Here is a 10,630-nt window from a genome sequence, read left to right as displayed (position 1 = left end):
TGAACAGCTACTGCAACTTTTCGCCTTCTCATTTCAAATAATTGATATGAACAGAAAAACCGAAAGAATTTGTGTAAAATGTAATTAACGATTTGTCTAATTGACTTCTCTGACTTCGTGCTCATGTCAGGGGCCGCGGAGAGGTTTGAGAAGTGAGAGGGCAAAAGAAGGTCGCAGAATCGGATTGTTGTTAGCAAAGTTGCTTTTAACAGATTTATCAGGAATCGTTTATAATAAAAAATCTGTTTGATTTCGTTTGTAAAGTTTCTTATAGTGCGTTCAGACTGAGTATCCTGGCAAGGTGCTCAGGCCCGGGCACCAATATGGACACAACATTTTGACCAGGTCTGGGCACCAGGAAAAGAGGTAGTATGCAAGTACGGTGCTTGAGCAAGGCTCCGATGTGAACGACTACACTTGAGCAACGTGTACAGAGTGGAACGTATTCAGCACATGGTTTTAAAAATTGTTGAATTGAAAAACATGAAGTTATAAATAAACTAGTGGGTACTACGTAGTGTGAACGGCCTGCGAAAATTTGCACGAAACAGGGTATCGTACTCCTGCAATCAGTCTAAACTCGCTATAATTAATCAATCTAACGTCAACTAAAAAATGAAAATAGAACATAAGTGAGACATGAATTACTGTTAAACATCCATACTTATCAAATGTAAGTATTTGTTAAAGCAGATTTTTATACTTTTACACTTTACGAAACAAGAGATAATGAAAAAAGGGGGAATTTCCTCCCTTACCCACCCCCCTTCTCCGCGGTTCCTGCATGTCATACATCTTCAATGCCATTCTATCTTTTGTCATAATAGTTTTAAGTTTTTCCCGTATGTGTTGTATAGTTTCTTAAATGACGCTTGCGCGAACTTCAGCAAACTTTGCTCGTTTAGTATTAATTTAGTACTCTGGTTAAGAAAACTTAAAACTCATATTGGTGCTACTATAACCAATTTACATTCAACACCAAAAGTAGTGTTGTATCAGATTTGACGTTGCTGAATCACCACTAAAATTGGTGTTAAAACAACACTTTTCTTTTGACATCAAAAGTGGCGCTGTATCAGATTTCACGGTGCTGAATCAGCACTTATATCGGTGTTACAACAACACTTTTCATGTAACACCACCTTGTGATGTCAAATTAGCAGCAATATTTGACACCCTAAAATTACCTGAAGTAACACAAAAACATCTTACACTGACATCTGAACAATTTGCAGTGCAGGATATTCTTTTAACACATCTTTAATTTTACCATTTGTTATTTTTTGGCGCCTATATGGGTAAAACAAGTTTATCATTTCTTCAATTTGGTGAATGTTCCTTTTTGATTTTACCATCTCCGCTTTCATCTGTTCCACATGCTCTTTTCACGTTTCATCTGTTTTGCCATCATTAAGTTGTAGTGCACCATTCATATTTCATTTTTTCAGCATTGGGCTTTTAATAGTACCAAATGTTTGCTTCTTAATGCAGTCATTGGCATCATTACGGGGTTTCCTTCGCATATTTTTGAATTGGTTGTCGATTGCTGTCGACCAAGAATCTTGTTTTTGAATATGATAACATTAATTAACACTACTCATTTCATAGATAATACAATTCTGACAACAAGGGTAAAGAAAGATTTGACTAAATCATTTTCAAAAAAAAATTTGATACAGTGCAATAAGCACAACTGGACAACACACATAAGACAAAATAATTTAAAAATAACTCTCCTTTTGAAAAATGCAGATCTATATTTCTTATTTTTAAGATTTATAATTATGACTGTAAGTGTTAAATGAAATAATACTTACAATGCCTGCTCCAAGAGAATCAGCAAGAAACGGGTACTTTTCAATCATCATAAATGCAACCTTGTCTTTCTCTTCTTTTGTTGGGTACATTGTGTATTGTTAAATTGCATCACAACACTCTGGTAAAATTATCTCTGTGTTTTTCTTTTAACTTTCCCAACTTCAACTCATCATTTACAGAAGAAGAAAACTATAAAGAAAACAAAACCTATTAATACGCCATGTCGGAAAAAACCTGATTGTTATCGGTCTACAGATAATTCTCAATGTCTTGCCCCTAAAGCAAAAATAAGAATGTTCTGTACTTCATTATATGATAACTGATAACACAAAAAGTGTTGTGGCAGAATCTTCATCAAGACTTCCAACCGTTTAAGAAACTGGTTTGGCTTAAACCATTTTACAGTAATGACATTAAAAAATAAAGAAATGAGCTAGGGTGCTTTGCAAAAAAAAATTAACTCATCTAAAAATTTTTTCATACCATGCTTGCCTCCTCCAATAAATGTTTATTGCTAATCTATTCTACATAAAGGTCTGTCTTTCAAGCTAGGTATTAAATGGTGTAGTAGGCAAACAACACCAGTAATTAACCAGTTGACTTTGAAGTAAATCAATTATTCATAATCACGTACGCCATTAATTACTAAATAAACATACTGTAGATGGAATCCTAAAATCTTTTATCTAGTTCACATTTGCACATTTCTTTTCTTTAAATGGAAAGCCCCATGAAGATGACTCAGAATTTGCGTCTGATATTGATGACAATTTCTCACAATCTTTGTTTTTGCCCTGCTTTATCAATCTAAAACGAGAAAGAGCCATTTACAAATCATTTTTGCAGCAGCTTGCATTAAAGGAAAACTTGATCTGAAAGAAATATAAATAAGCTTACTGTTTTATTGAAAATACTCAACAGAAGATTTTAACATAATATAACAATTAAAAAATAGGTACGCAAGCGTACATGTGGGTACCACAAAGATATGGCAACTAGATTGACAAAAAAATGAAGTAGACTAACGAGTGTAGTTCAATATATAAAAAACAGTAAACGTTACAAAATGTTTCAGATTGCAAAAAAATGCTTTGATGTCTCCCTTCAGTGGAACGACCGAATACATAACCCTTACTGAATCAGGATGAACATAGCAAAAATTTGGGAGGCGTTCTGAATTATAGGACTTGGGTACTTTTAATATAATGGCTATATTTCATGGAAAAATGCCGCAAACATAGCGAAATTCACACTTATTTGTCGAACGTGCCTCCATGTATTACATGAGGTGGAACTTAGCTCGGCGTGGCTTTATTGTTAAGTTGTAATAAATGTGATTAAAATTGATTCTGAAAAGCATTCATTGATATAAATTCTAAATTTTCAACAGCTTGTCTTTTAATACTACTTTCTGACGCGTTTGATATGTGATATTGTTACTCAACCGATAAATTAACACCTGATATGACTTGTATTTTTTACATTTATGCCGAAGCGATACATATATATATATATATATATATATTTGAAAATTGGTAACCCAGGCATATTATGATAATGATTCTCTGGATTTGTTTTAAATTTTATTAAGCTTTCAACTCGGTGCTTCGAGCCTTCGTCAGAATGCAAGAATATATTATTTACAAAGATTTTGTAGGCGTTTAGAGCGTCTGATTGGTTGGTTAGTAGTTGAGTTGATATTATTGGATGGTATAAGATGTGTTGTCATGGTTTCGGGTGTATCGATTACGTTAATGAAATTCGAGTGTTTTATTTTAGTCGGTGTGTTATTAGTTTGTTGTTTTGGTTTTGTCTTTAGTTGTGAATAGATGATGGGATGTCAATATGTCTGTTTATTGTGTAGTTGTCTTTGCTGTACCATGTCTCTTTGAGTTCTCGTGCGTGTTTTGTCTGTGCGCGTCCAAGAAGTTGTGTTTTTGTCCAGTCAAATGTGTGGTTGGTATCGTAGGTATGTTCTGCTGGTAGTGATTTTGGGTCGCGTCATTTGATGGCATTCTTGTGTTCAGTGAGTCTTGTTTCAATTTTCTTGGATGTTTGTCCTATGTACTGTTTGGGGCAATTTTTACATGGTATCATGTAGACGCGTTGGTGGTGTCAAATGTCGTTGTTCGGTCTTTATGTTTAGTGAAGTATGATTTGAGTTTGTGTGTTGGTTTATGTGCGATGTTTATTTTGAATGGTTGGAGTAGTCTTGATGTCATTTCTGATGTTCCGTTTATATATGGTAATGTTACTATTTTTACTGGTTCGTCTGTATCTTCGTTAGGTTTTTCAGTTTGTGGTTTGTTGTGTATTTTGTTTAATACTTTGTTGATAAAGTTTCGTGGGTAATTGAAATTCAGCAACTTATCAATCACTGAAATTCACCAACTTAAATGATGAAATCAAAGAAGACATTCGCCACAAAGTAACGACAAACCTCTGCCTCAAAAGACCAGTCACACTTAACAACAAAGAACAAAAAGCTATCCGAAACTTACGAAACGACGAAGAGATAGTCATACTACCAGCCGACAAAGGACGCAAAACTGTAATCATGGACAAATCAGACTACATCAACGAAGCGAAGACCCTCTTACAAGACACCAACAGGTATGAACCTCTACAAATAGACCCCAACAAAACCACTACCAACCGCATCAAAAAGAAATTAAAACAACTAAAAGACCAAAAGAAACTTAACGAAACCGTCTACAAAAGAATACGACCCAACGACTCCTCCACCGCCAAATTCTATGGAATACCAAAGATTCACAAAGAAAACAACCCGCTACGACCAATTGTATCTCTTCCTGGATCTCCCACGTATGAACTATCAAAATACTTTCTAATATTCTGCACCCACCAGTCAAGTCATCACATCATACTATCAAAAATGCCACAACTTTCCTCACCAATATTAAAAATGTAAAACTAAAACCAGACGAAATAATGATATCTTACGATGTAGTGTCACTTTTCACATCGAAACCACTAAACATAGCCAAACAAGTCACGAACGAACTACTTACTAACAACAACTCATGGAAAATCACAACCGAACTAGACCAAGACGATATCATCGACCTGCTCGAGCTCTGCCTCTCCACTGAATTCTACTTCCAAAATTCATATTACCGACAAATCTCAGGAACACCAATGGGTTCTCCTTCATCCACCTTCCTTGCAGAAGTTGTTATGCAGCACCTTGAAAATCAGTCAGTCACCAACAACGCACACATCAGACTATGGAGAAGATTTGTTGACGACATCTTTGCTATCGTCGAAAAAGACAAAACAGAACACATTCTACACACAATAAACAACACCACACAGAACATAACCTTCACCATGGACAAAGAACAGAACAAACAACTTACCTTCTTAGATAATCTACTTACCAGATCACATGACGGCACATTAAACACACAAGTATTCCGCAAAAATACACACACAGACCAAATACTCAACTTTAATAGCAATCACCCAACACAACACAAGATTAGTTGCATACGAACTCTCTTTAACAGTGTTAAAACACACTGCAATACAGAAGAAGCCAAGAAGAATGAACGCAACTACTTATACTCTACTTTGGTGAATTTCAATTACCCACGAAACTTTTGAAATTTTACCCAAAATCACTACCAGCAGAACATACCTACGATACCAACCACGCATTTAACTGGACAAAAACACAACTTCATGGACGCGCACAGACAAAACACGCACGAGAATTCAAAGAGGCATGGTACAGCAAAGACAACAACATAATTAACAGACATATTGACATCCCCATCATCTATTCACAACTAAAGACAAAACCAAAACAACAAACTAATAACACAACGACTAAAATAAAACACTCGAATTTCATTAACGTAATCGATACACCCGAAACCATGACAACGCATCTTATACCATCCAATAATATCAACTCCACTCCTAACCAACCAATCAGACGCTCCAAACGCCTACAAAATCTTTGTAAATAATATATTCTTACATTCTGACGAAGGCTCGAAGCACCGAGTTGAAAGCTTAATAAAAATTTAAAACAAATCCAGAGAATCCTTATCATTGTCACATATATATATGTTTGTCAATTTTAGGCTATGATGGGCGCCCTGCTATTTGGTCATTTTCATTTCTCATTGCGTTTTTAAAAAGTTTTGTACTGATTACAAATATTGATGATTGTTGAAGCTTTCAACGCGTAAAGGCTTTGCACATTACAAGCGAAGTGACCACAGCAAAAATTTCGTATTTCATTGTATAATGATCGAGTTAATGTTCATGGTACACATGATATTTGTAATTTATGTAAGTTTCAAAAGAAAACAGATTGAGTTGCTTCTTGTCTTTAATTTAACACAAAAACTGAGCAGTAGATTAACAATTCGTCGCACTGTATGTTCTGTGTATTTTGATACATTGTCATTATCTATGACTTCATGTTAAACCACACCATGAAGGCTACACTCAATGCATTTAAGATTCGTAAGAAATTACATTTATTTGCTTTCTCCTTCACGTTTCACTCACCAAATCACCGTGACGAGAGTGTATATAACTACGTAGGCTAAATACAAGTGCAGTGCATTAAGTTCCACATAGTATTGGACCAAAACGAAATAACATTGATGTTTGCCATGACTTGTATGCACAGCTGCAATTGTTCATATTCTGATCTGTTTAGTTTGCACATTGTTACCAGCATAAACAAGGCACATAGCTATTTTGGAAAATTACATAGTTTATGCTACATCCAGTTCAGGCGTTGAGATCAATGATATGGAGATCGGTCGTTTTCTACTTTTTTGCAGTAACATAGTGGTTAAACACTAAAATTTTATTGCTTATCAAAAACTCATATTACATTCAACGAGCAATGACTTCACATTAATCTTATCTTAAAATACTTGAGAAAATTACTTTGGCAATGTCAAATACTGATGATATGAGCTTCCTGATATAAAGACAGCACTTCAGTTAGGTGTAGCTAATGAACAAGTATATTAACATAATAACAGTTTGTATGACATATATTCTTCTCAAAAAATGTGCTCCAATATATGTGCATAAAAGTTTTTTTTGTTTATAAAAGACCTTCCATAGTTGATATATTTCCTGTCTTAGTACCTGTCGTTGCACATTTGAATCATTTAGTTGAACGGATTGTTCATGGTGAAAGTTATTTTAGAAAATGATAATATATTCTTGATTAAACAGTGGGAAATATTGATAATTCTAGTTCACTACACAGATATCTCTTTTACCTAAAAATGACCCCAAAATATTTACGCGCCTGAAACAAGCAATTTCTAAAAGAATAATTCTACATTCAAGATAATATTTCAGATAAGCCCGTGGCATATCTATAGTTGAATTCAAGCTTCTAATTTATAATATAGCAAAACAGGCTCATCACGAATTCTTTTTTAGTATCGAGACCAAATATAAATAGATTATATTTATGAAAAATCGGAAAAGGTATATGATTAAGTTTGAGCTTCTCGTATAAGGTTGTGTGAAATGTGTTGCCGTGGGTTTTGGTGTATTGTGAATGTGATTGTTAATGTTATTAAATAGGGTTGTTGTAGTCTTGGTGTTGTTTGTAGTTCTTCTGTCCTTTTTCTTTAGTTGTGAAATATAAGATGGATGTCGATATTCCTGTTTATTGTGTCGTACAGTACCAAGTTTCTTTGAATTCGCGTGTGTGTTTAGTCTGTGCGTGTCCGAGTACTTTAGTTTCTGTCCAATCGAATTTGTGATTACTTGCTTGGGTATATTCTGCCGGTAGTGAGTTCGGGTCTCGTCGTTTAATCGCGTTTTTTATTCTGTGAGTCGTGTTTCAATTTTCTTTCATGCTTCTCCTGTGTATTGTTTTAAGCAATTTTTGCATGATATCATGTAAATCACATCGGTTGTATCATGGATTGTTGTTTTGTCGTGACTGTTTGAAATTCTTAACATTATTAAAGACACATATTTGGTTGAAATTGAGACTGAGTGGTAATGCTTTGGCGCTCTCAAAGCTCTATATGATACTGGTTTCCTGTTATAAGGAGAGCACTTGATATAGGTAATTTAATGTAGAATATTTAACATTACCTCAGTTTCCATGACATTCTATTCACTACGAAAACTATGTTCTAATTTGTGACAAAAGTTTTTTGTGATTGTAGACATTTCTTAGTTGACAAATTTCCTGTCTTAATGCCAATTATTTTAGATATATGTGTATCAGTTCATACTAATAAGCAAATTGTTCTAAAGATGTTCTTTAAAAGAGTGTGACAAAATGAACCAAGGATACACAATGCAACAAAAAGAATGGTCAAAGAATGCAATTTATATCTAATAAAACATTTGTACTGCAAACACTTTTGACGGTTCGTATATCTATGTTCATAAAACGCAATAGTAACGTAAATTTCAATACATAAGCAAGAAGATAGAAGCCTTGATTGAAATCGTCGATTAATTTTTAAATGAACACAATCAGCTAGAGATCCACATTTTGATATGATTACGACAAAAACCTGTAAACCAAAGCAAGAGGCCCATGTGAGGTTTTGTACAATGTTATAATAGTTGTAAGTGGAATAAACAAGTCTATATTTCAACTTTTGAATAGTAGGTGCAATTATACAATAGCAAAGATTTTTTTAAGTAGCCAGTATTCATCAGTATTCACGCATGATAATGAAATTATAGCATTTTATTTTATTTGTGTAAAATCACGTAAATTATCAAGAAACTTCGAAGGTCGTGTTGGTGTTCGACATTCATATTAGCTATAGTTTAAAAACAACTTGTAATGTATAAACTTATTGCTATAACACGAAATAGAGACAACAACGTTGTTTGCCAAACTAATAATAAGTCCTGATATAATTTATAACAAGTGCTTTTGCTATCTGATATACAATTACAAAATCATGATATAATACTTTCAGGAACAAGTTATAAAACAAGACCTTCGAAACTTTACTGTACAAAGTTATATCATAGCAACGTAATCAGTATCGGAAACTAACTTGTAAATTGTGACATCTATAAATCAACTGTCTAGTACACTATAGCGTAATTGAAACATCAAAACATCCTTTGTCTGCATATTGTTTTAAAAGCTGATATTGTTGAAGTATTGCGGGAAATTTCATTAAAGTACTTAGTTTGCTAACTTTAACAATGTTGTCATAAACATGATCATTGGGTTAGTATGAAATAATATCAGAGATTTATCTGGAAATATCATTGATATTACTTAGTATGCTAATTTTTACGATGTTTTAAAAAAGACAGAATGTCGAGGTATGGCCAACTTAAATCATGGTACATGTATCCAGAAAGGGTGTTTTTTTTTCAAAAGAAAACCGGTTAAGCTTTTTGTAGGAGTACAACAGGCTCTAAATAGGTTTTTTGACACAACTTTCAACATTTTCGGGTTACCAAGTAAACACATTGTCAAATTATTATCATTTACACTTTGAACCACTTTTCGGACGACACGCAAGGTTTTTTGAAGCATTGATAATGACAAGTTTAATAAAAGCTTTTGTTATATAGTTGTAATATCAATAGGACTCATGATAAGTTAGCGTCAGAACCAAGCTCTAAAACATCAAATCAAAACAGCTTTATTTTCGTCTCGTGTTGTGCATAAGTTAAGATGTCTCGCAATTTGAAAATTTGTGTTTTGAGTTTATGGGGGAAATAGTGTAGGGGAAAAACATTGAAAATACTTACTATGATATTATGGGGGAAATAACATTGAAGTATGTGGTAAATAGTAGAAAATAGCAGTCTAGTATGACGGAAATAATATGAGGGGAACTGTCATCAAAGATTCTTAGTATTCTAATTTTCAAGCTGTTTTAATAAACATGACCAATAATTGTGATTATAAAATGTGAATGCCTTCAGTTGGAAGCCACTCTTAACTCAGACTTTCTCGTTAATAGAGTACACGAAATAATTGCTGAATTGAGTCGACATCATGAAATTACACATATCTGTTGCGCTAGTAGCTATCGTCATCATGGTAAGAAGATTAAGCAAAAATTTTAAGTAAAATTTTTCAATGTAATAGCATGCACCCTTAAGTTTTAGTCCACATATTTTTTACAAGCGTTAAAACATTGTTTTTATAATTTTTCACAGATTAACTTTAAAAGTAAATTCTCATGTTTTAACTAAGATACTTATCATTCAGCTTTTATTTGTTCGTCTAATATCATCTAATAATTTCTTTGAATGTATTCGACTTGTAGACGCTTTCTGCTGATGCAGTTGTTAGAAGAAGTAAGTATACAATTTCATTTTCTAACATTGACATGTGTGAGTTTTTGATCATTTCTAAAAGGCTGTTGTTTCTTATTGTGTGATAGCACTTCCGTAGGACTTATTGATAGCGTTCTCATAATTTTAGCTTTTGTCAAAGGCGCTTTTATTGTGATCTATACAGATTTAATTATTAGGAAAAATTTCTCGGCTTTTATTTATTCAGTGTTAAAACTTACGTTGGTCAACTCACAAGAGCTCGTCGTGAGACAGACAATTAAAGAATTCTTTTAAGAACAAATATATCATGAAAATAATCATAAGCAAAAAGCTCAGAATATTAGACAAACGCAAGCTTTGCAGGCAATCCCAATATCAATTCATTCTCGTTCGTGCATACACTACGAAAAATTTTAATTTAGTAGAAGCAGTATACTTGTATTTAACCAGTTTAGTGCACCTACCGTAGTTATTTATTGCTTAGTCCATTTCGCTCACAGTACGTTTTGGAGAGTTTAATGAA

This window comes from Xenia sp. Carnegie-2017, unplaced genomic scaffold (assembly GCF_021976095.1).
Source record: "Xenia sp. Carnegie-2017 unplaced genomic scaffold, XeniaSp_v1 HiC_scaffold_6, whole genome shotgun sequence".
In the NCBI taxonomy this organism is placed as follows: Eukaryota; Metazoa; Cnidaria; class Anthozoa; order Malacalcyonacea; family Xeniidae; genus Xenia; species Xenia sp. Carnegie-2017.
The sequence above is the reverse complement of the archived record's forward strand: the minus strand, read 5'-3'. Positions refer to the sequence as shown.